The sequence below is a fragment of the Peromyscus maniculatus genome, chromosome 20 (assembly GCF_049852395.1).
Source record: "Peromyscus maniculatus bairdii isolate BWxNUB_F1_BW_parent chromosome 20, HU_Pman_BW_mat_3.1, whole genome shotgun sequence".
NCBI classification, from domain to species: Eukaryota; Metazoa; Chordata; class Mammalia; order Rodentia; family Cricetidae; genus Peromyscus; species Peromyscus maniculatus.
Genome location: NC_134871.1, coordinates 33,844,700 through 33,859,692, shown reverse-complemented (window position 1 = coordinate 33,859,692; position 14,993 = coordinate 33,844,700). Strand labels below are relative to the sequence as shown.

Below are 14,993 nucleotides of genomic sequence, written 5' to 3'. Positions count from 1 at the left end.
CTCCTGGGAGTAAAGGCATGGGTCACAGCACCCAGCAAACTAAACTAAAAATATAAATAATTAAAACACGTGAACTCGAGACACTGCCATGATCATCCCAGTTCGCTGCTTTACCTGCGGGAAGATCGTCAGCAACACATGGGAAGCCTATCTGGGTCTGCTGCAGGCCGAGTACACCACAGGGGATGCCCTGGATGCTCTGGGCCTGAAGTGCTACTGCTGTCGCTGCCCGTGGCTAGCACACAAGGACCTGATTGAAAAGCTGCTCAACTATGCTCCCCTGGGGAAGTGACTGCTGGAGCTTACTGTCCTCCTCTGCTTGTCATGGACAGTCTGCCATGCTGAGTTCAAACTGAGGTGTTGGGGAGGTGGGGAGGGGGGTGCCTGGCTGTGGCCAGGTCCCCTCACCCTGGAAGAAACAGTTCAGTAAAGACCTTTGCAGAAAACAAAACAAAACAAAACAAAACATGTTAACTCTTCGGAATGTCACATACATACAATCCTAGCTGCTCAAGAGGCTGAGGGTGGAAGATCACAAGTTTTGAGCTCACCTGGGGTACATTGCACACATGGGAACCCTTTAGAAAGGATGTATAGTTCTCAGGTGAGAGTTTACTCATTCTGGGTCTAGTCTTTCTGAAAGTGGGTCATGATACTTAACAAGTTTGAAGCATCACATCCCTATGCCTTCCCCAGCCATCTCACACTTGGCCTGCAGACATTCCATCCTCCATGTGGACAGGGACAGGGCAAAGAAGGATGCCCTGCAGGGGCACCATTGATGGGCAAATAGTGCACAACAGAGCTGTCCACAGGAGACTGAGGAAGGCAACTGTGTTGAGCCCTCCAGAGGGGATTCTTACTAGCAAACTTCTTGAAACAAAGGAACCCATTTCTCAGTATGCACTGTGTCCTGTGCACTAAAAGCCGGTCTCTGCGCTCTACTGGGCCTCTTCCAGAAGAAAGCAGAGAGGAGCGCCATGCGGACAGGAAGATGTTGGAGGCTAATGAGCGCCCTAAATCGATGAAGACATAGCCCAGGTCTGGAGTAGCGGTGCCAACAAGGGTGCAGAAATTTGGACCAGAGGATTTGTACAAGTTAGAGCCAGTGTCTAGGACGTCTTAAAACCTACAGACCCCTACGATACCGGGGGCTAACTGAATAACAAACTCAGGGACCTGGTCATCTTGGAGGAAAGAGGGGCAACAGACTCCGGAGGGGAGGTACGGCTTCTCCTGCCCACTGAAAGGGGGAGGGGGAAAGGGACAGGAGAAAGTTGGCTGCAAAGGTAGCAGAAGCTGCAATAAGCAGGGAGAGGAGGCTGGAGTTGGCTAAGATGGCCACGAGGTCTAAAGTTTGGTGGCCAGAAGGAGAAAGAACCTTGCAGGAGGTGGAGTTGGTAAACAGGACACACATCTTTTGGTGAGTGTGCTAAGCCTCTCAGAATTTTAACAAAATGAAAGACCAAAAAACATTTTTATGTTTCCCAGACCTAAGCTAGAAGCAGGAAGTCCTTCTTGCTGCCCTCCTTTTTTTTTCTTCTTCGAGACAGGGTTTCTCCGTGTAGTTTTGGTGCCTGTCCTGGATCTCGCTCTGTAGCCCAGGCTGTCCTCTAACTCACAGAAATCCACCTGCCTCTGCCTCCTGACTGCTGGAATTAAAGGCGTGTGCCACCATCCCCACTCCCATCCCACCCCCAACCCTGCCTCCTTTATTGTGGACTTTTTTCACCAGGTTAGTAAGAGTTGTGGTGTGGGCTACTCCCTGGGGCAAAGACATCAGTCCTGGGGCAGCCTGGGCTCCACAGGCCCTGAGCTAGGAGCTGAGGATGACCCAAAGAATAAGCATCTAGGATGGGTACACTCGGTTGTCAAGTAACAGGTTCACCAAGGACAAGCTGGAGACTGTGTCTGTGAGACTTACCTTGATTACAGCCGTAGATGTGGGAAGGCTGGTTCCAGAGGCTGCACCATCCCCTGGGTGGGGGTGGGTGGAGGTGCGGGGATTGTGGGGGTCCCGGATTGCATCAAAGGGAGACAGGAAGCTGAGCACTGATATTCATCGCTCTCTGCTCCTTGCCTGTGGATGCCACGTGACCAACTGGTTCAAGGGCCTGCTGCCATGCCTTCCACAGCATAATGGACCGTCCGTCCCCTGAAGTGTGAGCCAAACACTCCACCTTCTTTCCATAAGTTGCTTTTGCCATGGCAGGAAGGAATGTAGCCATAGATTCCCTGTTTCCATGGGGCTTGTACTCCATGGGGGAACAGAAAATAACCTCAGTAAAATCGACAATATCTGGTACTAAGCCCCAAGAAGGAAACCGAGGATGATGATGATGTGATGGTGGTCTCTGTTACTTGATGCTGCCAGATTAACTTAGCATCCTCTTGAAAGTTCAAAATGAATTTTGCTAATAAATAAATAAATAATTTGTTTTTATACATTTTGTTTTATTTATTTTTGTTTTACCATGATTGCTTTTTTCCCTCTTTCCTCCCCTGCCCCCCTTTCTTTTTTTCTGAGACAAGGTTTCTCTGTGTATCCCTGGCTGTCCTGGAATTCATTCTGTAAACCAGTCTGGCCTCGAACTCAAAGATCTGCCTGCCTCTGCCTCTGCCTCTGCCTCTGCCTCTGCCTCTGCCTCTGCCTCTGCCTCTGCCTCTGCCTCTGCCTCTGCCTCTGCCTCTGCCTCTCCTCTGCCTCTGCCTCTGCCTCTGCCTCTGCCTCCTGAGTGCTGGGATTAAAGGTGTGCGCCACCATGCTCTACTCCACTACTTTTCTTTTCTTTTCTTTTTTTTTTATTTATACTTATTTTATTTTCTGTGCATTGGTGTTTTGCCTGCATGTATGTCTGTGTGAGGGTGTCAGATCTTGGAGTTACAGTTGTGAGCTGCCCTGTGGGTGCTGGGAATTGAACCCAGGTCCTTTGGAAGAGCAGCCAGTGCTTTTAACCTCTGAGCCATCTCTCCCGCCCCTCCATTGCTTTTCTTGAAGGCAGAGGCACCGAAGGAAGAGCCTTACAATTTGCCCGGTTAGTTTCTGTTGGGAAGACTCACTCTGCCTTCCTGTCGCTCAGGGGTACCTTTGGTGCTCCTGGATATATCTTTCCAGACTCGATGATGACAGTGATGTCTGTCCTCTCCCTGTGCCTGCTGTGACACTTTGCAATGCCCACTGCGAGGAGTCCCCAGCTCTTCCTTTCTCCAGGCAGAGCCTCATCCAAAGAATCACCCGTTCTGACTGCTCAGTGGAAATGCCAAGAACCTTGGCAGTTCTAAAACGTTCCCTTTCAAAGGATCTTTCTTTGAATGATAAACAGAATGGAAAGTATCACTGGTTCTTCCTTCCAGAAAACGTCACAGGAACCACTCTGCAGAACAGTGCCGTATACAGGGATATGCAAAGATGGATGCGACTTCCTGACCACCAGGCCCCAGGTGGGCAGACATGGCTGAGGATAACCAGAGCCACCACTGAAGCTTGACCTAAAGACATCAGGCAGTGCAAGGATCTCCTTCCATGGGAAGCTAGGGACACCGCATGGAGCTGGTCACTAAAGGATAGAATGGACCCCCAAATGGAGTTGAAGCTGGTTATCCTCATAGCCCACAGTTCACCTCCTGAAGAGAGATATTTTCATTCAGTCCTACACCCCCCCACACACACACATACACACACCTGTATATATGTTTGGCTGGGAGTTTGTTTTGTCTGTTGTTTGTTGGTTTGGGTTTTTAGAGACAGAGTCTCATTGTATAACAACTCATTAAGTAGGTAGGGTTGGCCTTGAATTTGGCAATGATTCTCCTGCCTCTGCTTCCAGAGCAGGGATTAGAGGTGTGTGCCACTATGATGCCTGGTTCATGAGGTTTTGGGGTTTTTTCCCCCCAGTTGCTTAAAGCTAGAGGATAAATCTACTTGTTGCTTAGCCCATCTTAGCTGGAAATACCCCCTCCCCCACAAATCTGCTTCTACTGGCTCCCTACTGTTGTGACCCTGGTTGCTAAGTGATGCTGTTTGATCATGACTCCCAAGATTCAGGTTGGAAGTGTCATTTCCCCCAGTGGGACTCTATTGGTTGGGTCAGGCAAGGGGTCTTTGCCATTGTTACAGTGTGATTAGCTTTAAAGTAACTGCCATGTGTATTCAAGTTTGAGAAACACGGGCAAGCCCTGCCTTCTTTTTGGCAGACAGCTCCCACATAGCTGGGCAAGGTCACTGGCCGCAGCTGCCAACTGTAAACACATCACTATGAAGGCCACAGAGCAGAGGGCGTATGTTGAACTTAGTAGTGAGTGTGAGTTACTCTGCAAGACCCATTAAATTGCAGATTCCTGCCAGGCATGGTGGTATATGTCTATAATTCCAGTGCTCAGAAGGAGGGGGCAAGGAAGATTGGCAGCTCAAGGCTAGCCTAGGCTACATAAGCAAGACCCTATCTCCAGTAGCCAAGCAGATGTAGCTCAGTGGTAACCTATGTGTCTGGCATACGTAAGACCCAGGGTTTAATACCCAGTATTGTGGAGATGTAGATTCCAGGGCCCACTCAGACCTGGAGGTCAAGAATATAGATGACAGGGCCTGAGGATCTGTATCTTTAACAGGCCTTTCAGTGTTTTGATGCAAGTGGCCCTGGGATCACCACATAATCAAACTTAGTTTTCTTATCCGCACAATGAGAATGTTGATTGGGCATCTGAAAAGCTGACCTTTAGTTCAAAATTTATTTTTAACTTGTTCTGTGACCCTTCCACAAGACACTCAATGTTTCTGTGATTTCTTTTCCTTATAGGCAAATGCTATCAACATGCCCTGCTGGGTCTCCATCTTGGGCTGTTGAACGAGGTCAGTGGAGACACTGGCAGTGAAATGCATGGGAGTGCTTTAACAAACACAGTCCTGTGGAAAATGAAGGTAGCGTGGGCAAGGAAGGTAAGCACGGACAACCAGGATGCCGAGGAGACCAGACTCTGGGATTTACCTTGGCACCACCAGGGAAGCATTCTTGAGAAGCTGGCATGGAAGAAGTGAGTGGAGATGGTGAAGACAGGCCTGAATGAGGGGCAGCCTTCTCTAGGAAGCAGATGCCATGCCGGATGCCGAGGCCAGGTCAGTTTGAACAGGGGAGACTGGAGCAGTGAAAATCCACAGGCGTTAAATGCAGCGAGTGGAAGTCTTTGAGCTGGGATGTGGCTCAGGGGGCACAGTGCCTGCCTAACATGCACAAAGTCCTGATCCCCATCCTCAGCACCACGCCAACAGGGGATGGAGGCAGGAGGAGGAAGTTCGAGGTCATCCTCAATTACGTGTTGAGTGCAAGGCCAGCTTAGGATATATGAGCCCCTGTTTCAAAAAGAAAGAGAGAAAGGGAGGAAGGTGGGCAGGTGGACATGTCAACATAAAGATCTCAAAAGTGTCATTGAAGTGAACAACAAACCCTAAGTTTGCAGTTGGAGAGCTGGGGGAACGTCTGAATCAGGAGTTCCACCCACACCCACTGACTCAGAGCCCTGGGCTGTGACACCATCCCAGATCCGCTTGCATCAGAACACAGCATTTCGCATATATGGTTTTTCTCATAACTGCGAATACAGCTGTAGTCGTTTCTTGGTGTTGGCTCTAGAAACCAAATTCAAGGATGCTTACTAAGTCTACGCACATACAATGAACATACAGCCTTCTATATAACTGAAATCATGTTGAGATTACTTACACTATTGAAGTAATACAATGACAAAGCTTAAAAATCTAAGACTTTGGAATCATTCAGATCCGGATGGAAATTCTGACTCTAGGGGGTTGAGGTGTAACTCAGTGGCAGTGATTACCCAGCAGGCACAGGGCCTTACATTCTTCACACCAGGCCCCAAATTCATCCTAAATGTATGTGTGCGCGTGCGCGCACACACACACACACATTTGGAGGCAAGTGTGACCAGTGGAGGAAACCTGTCCTTTATCATGTAGGGCCATTTATTATCTCACAGGATCCAGCATCACCTCAGGCAGGAATGAAGTCCATCCTCAAAAAGGAGTTTTTCTGAACAGGAAAAAGTTCTCCATTTGGGTAAATCCTCCATTTGGGTATATTCACAGCAATATCTTGAGAACAAATATGCTTCCCACTTTCTTTAGGGAGTGAGGTCCTAGGGACAACTACATGATATGCTCAGACTTACAGTTTGTTTGAGACAGAGTTTCACTGTGTAAACTAGGCTGACCTTGAACTCACAGAGATCCACCTGCCCCTGCCTCTGAGTGCTTGGATTAAAGGCGTGTGCCACCATACCAGGTCCTGTTTCTTTACTGCCCTTTTTTGATAGTTTTCACTCTCTTTTTTTGAGACAGGGTTTCTCTGTGTAGCTTTGGAGCCTGACCTGGAACTCACTCTGTAGCCCAGGCTGGCCTCGAACTCACAGAGATCTGCCTGCCTCTGCCTCCCAAGTACTGGGATTAAAGGCATGTGCCACCACCTAGCTGTCACTTTATGAAGTGCTAGCAACATACCCTAAACTTGCTCTCTTTTCTCTCACCTCATGTCCTCAGAGTCCCATGAGGATGGATGGGGAAAGGAGATGGTCATGTCTATATGTCTATTCCAACATCACGGCTCTTGACACAGGTACTTCTAAAATCACCTTGCAATGGACAGATTCTTGGGTGGTCCCCAAACTCATATATTTAAGTGCTAACTCCAAATATCATTCAACACTAGGATGTAAGACCTTTGGGAACTCATTTGGCCATAGGGTAGAGCCCTCATGAAAGGCACTGGTACCCTTAAGAAAAAGGCCCAGAGAGTGCCCTTTGGCCTTTCACCATGTAAGGACATAGCAAGAAGTCAGAAATCTGCAGCCTGGGATAAGGTACTGTCCTGAATCCATCAATGTCGACCCTGACCCGGGACTCCAGTCTCTAGAACACAGGAGAAACAAACCCATGGTGTTTAGAACTGGGCCTCTCGGTTTCTCGCTGCCGGGAGCAAATACGGGGCAAAGTCAACGTGGTGGAAGAAAGATTTTGACCGCAGTGCTCCAGATGGATCTGAAGCAGAGTATCATGGCAGCAAAGCTTGGTGCCAGTCTGAGAGAGGATAAGTTTCCTCCAAAGGCACTTACAGCTACCCCCCCCCCCATGAAATGAGTCCCCGCCTCTCCTTAGCGCATTCAGCTATGGGTTAGTCCATAGTGAAGCCACTGGCCACACTCCAATGACCTCTCACTAGCATCAGTGTCTGATGCCAAGTCTTCCACACAGTGGCCTTTGTGGGACTACGGCATATCCAAACCATAGCATGAGACAGGCAGTCTGGCATCCTTGTCACAGTGGCCCAGATCACTCACTGACATACTCTACAAACACTTTGAAAGACTTCATATACTGTATAGTAACAATAGCCACACCATTTATTAAACACCTTCTGAGTGAAAGTTTACCTCCATCATCCCACAGTCCCCATCATTCCTTGCTGTAGGTCTCACCATCAGCCCATTTTCATCTGAAGAAACCTGAGGTAGAGTGTGACTAAATACTCCCCATCCCCAAGGCTTTACTAATAAAAAATACACATTAAAAAAAATCCAGGTGTGGTGGCACACACCTGTAAAGAGATAGGAGGATCAGGCCGGGCAGTGTTGGCACATGCCTTTAATCCCAGCACTCGGGAGGCAGAGCCAGGTGGATCTTTGTGAGTTCAAGGCCAGCCTGGTCTACAGAGCGAGATCCAGGAAAGGCACAAAGCTACACAGAGAAACCCTGTCTCAAAAAACCAAAAGAGAGAGAGAGGGAGAGAGAGAGAGACAGAGAGAGAGAGAGAGAGAGAGAGAGAGAGAGAGAGAGAGAGAGAGAGAGAGAATGAATCAGAAGTTTGGGGTCACCTGGCAGTGGTGGCACAGGTCTTTAATCCCAGCACTTGGGAGGCAGAGGCCAGTGGATCTCTGTAAATTCAAGGCTAGCCTGGGCTACAGAGTGAGTTCTAGGACAGATTCCAAAGCTACACAGAGAAACCCTGTCTCGAAATCAAAAAAATCAAAAGAAGAAGAAGAAGAAGAAGAAGAAGAAGAAGAAGAAGAAGAAGAAGAAGAAGAAGAAGAAGAAGAAGAAGAAGAAGAATTCTGTTACTTGAAAATAAAACCTTGTATTCATCAAGTATTCCCTTCCCCATCTTTCCTCCCTATTCCAGCAGCCCCAGCAGCTCTGACACTCCAGATTTTGTTTGGTTGTTCAGTTGGGTTTTTCTTCTTTCTTTTCTTTTCCTTTCTTTTCTTTTTGTTTCTTTTCTTTTTTTCTTTTTCATTTTTTTCCCCCCTGAGACAGGGTTTCTCTGTGTAGCTTTGGAGCCTGTCCTGGATCTCACTTTGTAGACCAGGCTGGAGTCGAACTCACAAAGATTCGCCTGCCTCTGCCTCCCGAGTGCTGGGATTAAAGGCGTGCGCCACCACTGCCCGGCTTCATTTGGGCTTTTCTTGAGACAGGGTCTCACTGTGTGTCATTGGCTGGCCAGAACTCTGTATGTAGATCACAGTGTCAGACTCACAGAGATCTGCCTGCCTTTGTCTCCTGAGTGTCGAGATTAAAGGCAGGCAACCACCATACCCTGCAGATTTTGTTTTTGAGACAAGACCTCCCGCAATGGCCACAGCTGGCCTCACACCTCTGATTCCTGAATGGGCGTTGGTGAGCCAGCTTTGGAAGGCTCAGATTCCTTGTGTCTTTCACAAAAACTACTATTCCGGCTTTAGCTTTATGCTATAGCAGGGCACTCTGCTTCACTGAGGGGGATGTGGGGCCTGAGGTGCTGGTGAGCGATCTGCAGGCATCTTCCACGTGCCCGGCTGTGTCCCCGTGTGGCATCTTTGCAAGCCTCGGCTAGGTTAGTATCTTCTGCATCAGCTCTGGGACCAGAGGGTGGGAAAAGGTGAATGGCCGGAATGGAGGGGTGGGAAGCCAGGCAAGCAGGTAAGAGGCCTTCCCTGTGTTTGCTTTGGCCACGATGGGATGTATGATCTGTTTAATTGCAGACTGCTAACCCAGCAGGACAAAATAAGTACCTGAGTCACCTGACTTCCACCTTCTGTTGCTTTTTACACAGAACAGCACCTGATCCTGCAATCACGCAAGCCATATTTTAGAGGCATCTTTGTGAAGGACTTTTTGCACACGTGAAAGGGAATGGCAGCTTTTGCTTGAAAGATGCCATGAGATCCAGTTTTAATATTAAGATTAAAAAGATGGCGTCCCAGTTGACAAATAATGTAACATTCATTATCTCATCATATAGTAGGTCCCTCCTATACCAGGAGATGACATTATCAGTCCCATTGACAGATGGGCACATTAGAATCAGGGGTTCCATGTCTTGCCTGTGCTCTCGCACCACTGGAAATGGCAGGTGGAATTCCTTACAGGATATTGGAATTCACTATTTGCTGTCAGGGTTGATATCCCAGGCCACCACAGACTTGCCAAAGGCTCCGCAAACTCTCTTTCCAGCGCTCCATTTGCTTGAGTCTGTCAAGCATGTCAAGTCTGGTTGAACAAGCCAGACTCAGTCTCACTGGGGCCAGTGAGTGAGCAGACACTTTCCTATCTGAGGCACACAGGTAAGATCGTTGGACTCCATCCTAGCAAGTGCTAACCTCAGTGGAGTGCAGGCTGAGCATGGTGCCCTGACCATGCCCTCCCCCTCCCCTGCTCTTCCTTGTCTCCTGCCCATACCCTGGCCCCCAACTGTCCTGTGTTGTTTGAAGACCCTCGCCCCCAGCTTCCTAGAAAACTTCAAGTCCTTACATCTTTAACAATCACTCCAATAGAAATAGCAACCGTGGTGAGAGCCCTCCTAGGTTCTGCTGCATAGGGATTCATTACTGTCCCATTTCACAGGGGCCCTCAGATTGGGCAAGTCCTGTGGCTTCAGTGAGACAACCTGGGTACATGCCTGGCTCCACTGGTATGTGATAGGTATGACCTCAGGCTGATGCCATCTGTCCCAGCTTCGGCGTCTTCATGCTTCACCCTGGGCAGGCTGCTTCATGGACCGTGGTGGGAGCTAAGTGAGGTGTGCATAGCCTTTGGCACACTCTGTGAGCATCCGGAATGAAGACCTCTTCACAGGCTGCTCCGCTCTGCCATGTTCAAGCCCTGTACCTGTTTCTCAAGGTTTTGTTTTTTGTTTGTTGTTTATTTGTTTGGTTTTTTGAGAAAAGGTTGCTCTGTGTAACTGCCCTGGCTGTCCTGGAACTGGCTCTGAAGACGAGGTTGGCCTCGAACTCACAGAGAGATCCACCTGCCTCTGCTTTAATCCTGAGTGCTGGGATTAAAGGCATCTGCCACCACTGCCCAGCTCTCCTCAAGTTTATAGCTGACCAGTGACTCGTTATTCAGACCACTTCTCACACTGTAAGATGGCATCGGCTCCCCTCCTTCACAGCCAAGAGTTGCTGATGCCCTGGCAGGCTCTGATGTTGGTCCAGGGCCATGAAATGCAGTGGCGAGGGAGGATTTGAACTCATGCCTTCGGCCTCTCTGGCAATTCTTTTCCTCCCTTAGCCTAAATCCTTCCTGAAACTTCTGGAAAGGACTTCTGCCCTCCCCTTGGGTCTGCGGTTCCAAGTGGGCCATACAACTTTTCTTGCTGGTCCCGGTGCGAGCAAGTTATCATCCGAGGAGTGACTTTGCATAGCACGGCACGGTTCCCTCCCAAGCAAAAGTCCTTGAAAGCCCTCCTGGAGTCCATTTCAACAGCACTGAGCTCCCTGGACTGGCTAGGGAAAATCAGGACACACCTTTATTAAAGATGAAAAGGACCAGCAGGGTGGGGGTGGCAGAGGCAGGGCGCGTGATTTTAATCCCAGCACTTGGAAGGCAGAGGCAGGAGGATTTCTAGGAGTTAGAGGCCAGCCTGGTCTATAGAGCGAGTTCCGGGACAGTCAGGGCTACACAGAGAAACCCTGCCTCGAAACTGCCCCCCCCCACTCTCCGAGCCCCCCCCCCCAAATGAAATAGATCAGGTAAATCAGTCCCTGATGTTGTTTAGGTGCACCCCAAATCCCCCAGCACAGTTGGAGGGGTGGGAAGACTGAAGGAAGGTGATGAAAACTGTGGGTGTAACCCTTTTGATATCATGTTAGAGGTCAGGAAAAAGTTGTTTTACATAACACTATATATTCCCGAAAAAAATCTGGTTCACTATCAAGATAACGATGCCTTGAGGGCAGGGGAGTAAAAGAGAGCAAAGATGCCCCTTAATCACGTCCTAGACAAGGGGAAAGACAGGGTTTCCCAAAACAACAGAAATGGGACTCTCAGCAAGGAGATATTAATTGGGGAGTGTCCCCCACGAAATTACAAGTCCTGGGATGGCCATGTGGGTAGCCCAGACCCCCACCGCGCATTGCCTCTGCTTGATTGGTCCCCGTGGGCTTGCACCACTGGACCCTGTGGGTGTTTCTGCTTGGCAGGGATTTTGCCTGGCTCCCGCGGCAACCCCGGGCCTGGAGCAGCCAGGCAGGTGGCAGGGCCTGGGACGCGCGCATCTAGACCCCTCATCCCAGGTGAGCGAGGAGCCGTGGGTGCCCGGCGCCCTGGGGGTCAGGCCTGCGCGCCCGGGACTCGCCCAAGGTCACCCGGCGGGCTGGGGCGGGGGCGACGCGGGGCGGTCCCGGGCGCGGTGACGCGGGGCCCGTGGTGCGGCGGGGCCGGGGCGCGGGGGGCGGCGCGTCGCCGCGTCCTCCTTTTGTGCGGCGCCGGGCTGGGCTGTGAAGGTAAACAGCGCTTCCTCTTCCTCCTCGCCGCCTCTTCCTTTTATAGCGATTTCTGGCCGCGCTGGGGCCGGGGCGCTGCTGTTGCTGCTGCTGCTGCTGTTGCTGCCGCCGCGGCGGGGCCGCTCGCGAACCTGCGGCGGGGACGCGCGAGCCGCCGACCCGGAAGCGGCGTGTGTGCACCGCAGGCTCCCGCCGCCCGCTCGCCCGCTCGCCCGCCCATCGGGCTGCCAGGTACGTGCAGGGCCCGCGGGGAGTCCGCTGCGGCGTCGCCGCCCTGGTCCACCCGGCTGCAGGGAGGGAGCGAGCGCCTGGGGCGGCGTGCACCCCGAGGCAGGGGCGCGGGGTCCGAGTGGTCGTCCCGGGGCACACCCCTCTTGCAGGCCAGGTGAGCGCTGCAGGACCTGATCCGAGCCCCGCGTGCGTTGCCCTCCCGCTAACTTCATCAGGGGTTTTTCCAGGCCAGGCGACCGAATTGAGGAACCAAAAGGGCGAATAGACTTGCACTGGCCCGACTTCCTCCTGCGCCGACCCCCGCCGGCGTTTAAACAGTACTTCCTCTTTGCCCGTTATGTTTTCATCATCATCATCATCATCATCATCTTTTTTTTTTTTTTTTTTTTTTTTTTTTTTTTTAATGGAAGTTCAGTGTTGAGAGGTGGATGCATTTGCAGGGCTTTCCGGGGGTCGTGCACACACAGTAGGTCTGGAAGGAACCCGTGTGCCCTCTAAATGTGGGTCTTGTGTCTGGGGTGGGAGGAAAGAGGAACCTGGACTTCCTTTGCCGGCAGAGCCCTAGCGGGTTGTCTTTGATCCCCACCCTGCTGCTAGAAATGGAGGGGTGGGGGAGGGCTTGAGTGTGAAGGTGGCGCAGCAGGGGAGAGTCACGTGGATTGTGCACCTCTGTCTAATTCCCGGTCCTGCAACGCACTATTTTTGTGACCTTGGGCAAGTTGGCTGCGGTCTCTGGGTCTTAAGCTCCTTGTCTGTAAAATGGGCTGCTTTGAGTAAATGAGAATAGGTTTTCCTGGCCTTGAGGCAGAGGATGGGAATGTCACCTCACCTTTAATGTCTCCATTCCCTAAGACACGTGCCTGGAGCACAGGGAGCGCCCCCCCCCCCCCCAGTTGAGAAATGAGTTGGTGGATGGTAAATTTTGAGAAGTGAGCCCGGATGCTTCCTCATTTTTGCTTCCTTTACCCTTAATTTCCACCCCATAATCACCAGAGCCATATTTTGCTACCTCAGCCTCCAGAAATCCACGGAGTCCTGGAGGAAATAGTGATTCCCAGTGAAGACGTTTCCACTCTGACTATGAGACTCTTCCTATTCTTGGAGGGGTCGGGTTGTATTCAGTGTGCATAAAAAGGAAGCATCTTTTTTCTTTCTTTCTTTTTTCTTTTTGCTATGGCCAGATGACAGCGGAGGTAGCTGGCAGGGTTGCCAGCTAGGATGATTTCCCAGGGTCTGGGCTCCATGTAACTGGGAAGGAGGCTGGAGAGAGAATGGGTTTTCTCCTGTGATGGGGCACGCAGAATGGGTCGGCTGGGGAGGCTTTCTTCCTGGGGAGGCGCTTTGTAATAAGCATGCTGTGGATTATGAGGAGTGTGTGTGTGTGTGTGTGTGTGTGTGTGTGTGTGTGTGTGTGTGTTGGGTGTTAGAGAGGGATATACAGAAATGGCTTTTGGACAAAGGCCTAAGATGTGTTTGTGCACTTTGGGAAATTTTAAAGAAACGCTGCTTCCTCGGATAGCCGTCCCTGTTCTTCATGGTCTAAAGCTTTCTGAGCACCTCTCTGAAGACCTTGGAGGTGGTGGTGTTCCACCTCAGCGCAGGGGAGAAGTCTGAGAGCTACTGTTATTTGTCTGGTTTGGTTTTGAAGTTCTTGAGACAAGATCTCATGACATAGCACAGGCTGGCCCGGAATTTGTGGTAAATGCTCCAGCCTCTGCTTCCTGAGCGCGGAGACTACAGGTGTGTGTCCCCATGTCCAGCTCACGTCCATTCATTTAAAGAGGCAAGCAGGCAAGCTCCTCCAGGCAGTGACATTGCCGCCTGTCACTCACACAGTAGCCACGGTTACCTGTGTGGCAAGAGGGACTTTTCATTTCACTCAGACTTGGAGAGAGGCCAGGGTTTCCCGAAACTCTTAGCCCATGAGAGGCAGGTGCAGGGTCATCAGCTAAGCCTTTGGGCTGCAAAGCTCATCTGGGCTTCTGGTTGTCCTGCTGCATTCTGAATGCCTTTGTGTCCCCGGATGCCTGGCAGGCCACCTGACAGACTGGGAGCGATGGACCCATTTTCTGACAGAACGAATGAGAAAATGCTGGTTTCCCCTGCATTCTTCGTGAATACATTCCATCTACATCTCAAGGTCAGCATCTGGCTTCTAAGTGACCTTGGCATTGTCCGCTGGTGGTTCTCCCTGAAGTGAAGTCATGGATCCTGGTCCCTGGCAGGCCTTGCATAAGAATCCAGAGACTGGTGTTCAGAAAGGACTCCTAAGAGACACTGATGCATGTCAGGAGGTGGTGGCCTCGTGTTCAACATCTCTGCCATCTCTTTAGACCACCATTCTTGTGGCTTCAGTGGCATGGGGCTTGGCTATCTTTAGCAAAACCATCCGAGGCTGTGCCTTGTAGATTTAAAATTGATGTTATTTGAGCTGGGTGTGCTGGTCTCTACCTGTAATTGTAACATTGGGGTTGCTGAGCCAGGAAGATCACTGGTTCAAGACCAGCCTGTGTTGTATAGTGAGCCCCTGTCTGAAACAGACACATACCCCTAACAACGAAACATGGGTTCATCTGTGTGGTCAGCATGTAGTCTTAGGTCAACATCACCTTGAAGCCCTCTTTTCCTGTCTGCAAATAGGTGAAATAGTTCCAGCCCATGCCTGTTGCCCAGGGTATCCAGATAAGAGTAGGATCTGCATTTAAACCATTTCTTTCTTGTGCACAGTGCACGTCCAAGTTACTGTTCAGTGTTCTTATCTGTAAAATGGGCAGATGAGTCATGGGGGTTGGTTGTGTCTCCATGACAGTTATGTGACGGAAGCTCTGGGAACAGGATAATTATGGCAACAATAATGGTAGTCTTTCCTGTCAGAGGACAGACAAAACCACTGTGGGAGCTTTTTTCTGTTTCAGCTGATGTGAAACTTCCAGAGAGAAAGTGAGAGGGGACCAGGGAGGGAGGACTGCTAACTTCCCGAAGAGGGGAATGATTTC

The 14,993-nt window shown here is 50.5% G+C and overlaps 1 protein-coding gene and 1 pseudogene across 5 annotated transcripts in view; both read left to right on the top strand.

The window, feature by feature from the left end:
• The first annotated feature begins 88 nt into the window (after positions 1 to 88).
• LOC102914847 (DNA-directed RNA polymerases I, II, and III subunit RPABC5 pseudogene) lies at positions 89 to 292 on the top strand (annotated as a pseudogene).
• An 11,396-nt stretch (positions 293 to 11,688) lies between these two features.
• The window catches only part of Cyrib (CYFIP related Rac1 interactor B), a 138,979-nt gene continuing 135,674 nt past the window's right edge, over positions 11,689 to 14,993 (top strand). The window contains exon 1 of one of the 5 annotated variants that reach the window (XM_076555959.1): positions 11,689 to 11,997. The gene's annotated coding sequence lies outside the window, so the exon portion shown is untranslated. Of the gene's footprint in view, positions 12,152 to 14,993 lie in introns of all 5 variants that reach the window. The other 4 variants (XM_076555963.1, XM_076555964.1, XM_076555965.1 and 1 more) reach the window with 4 other exon arrangements.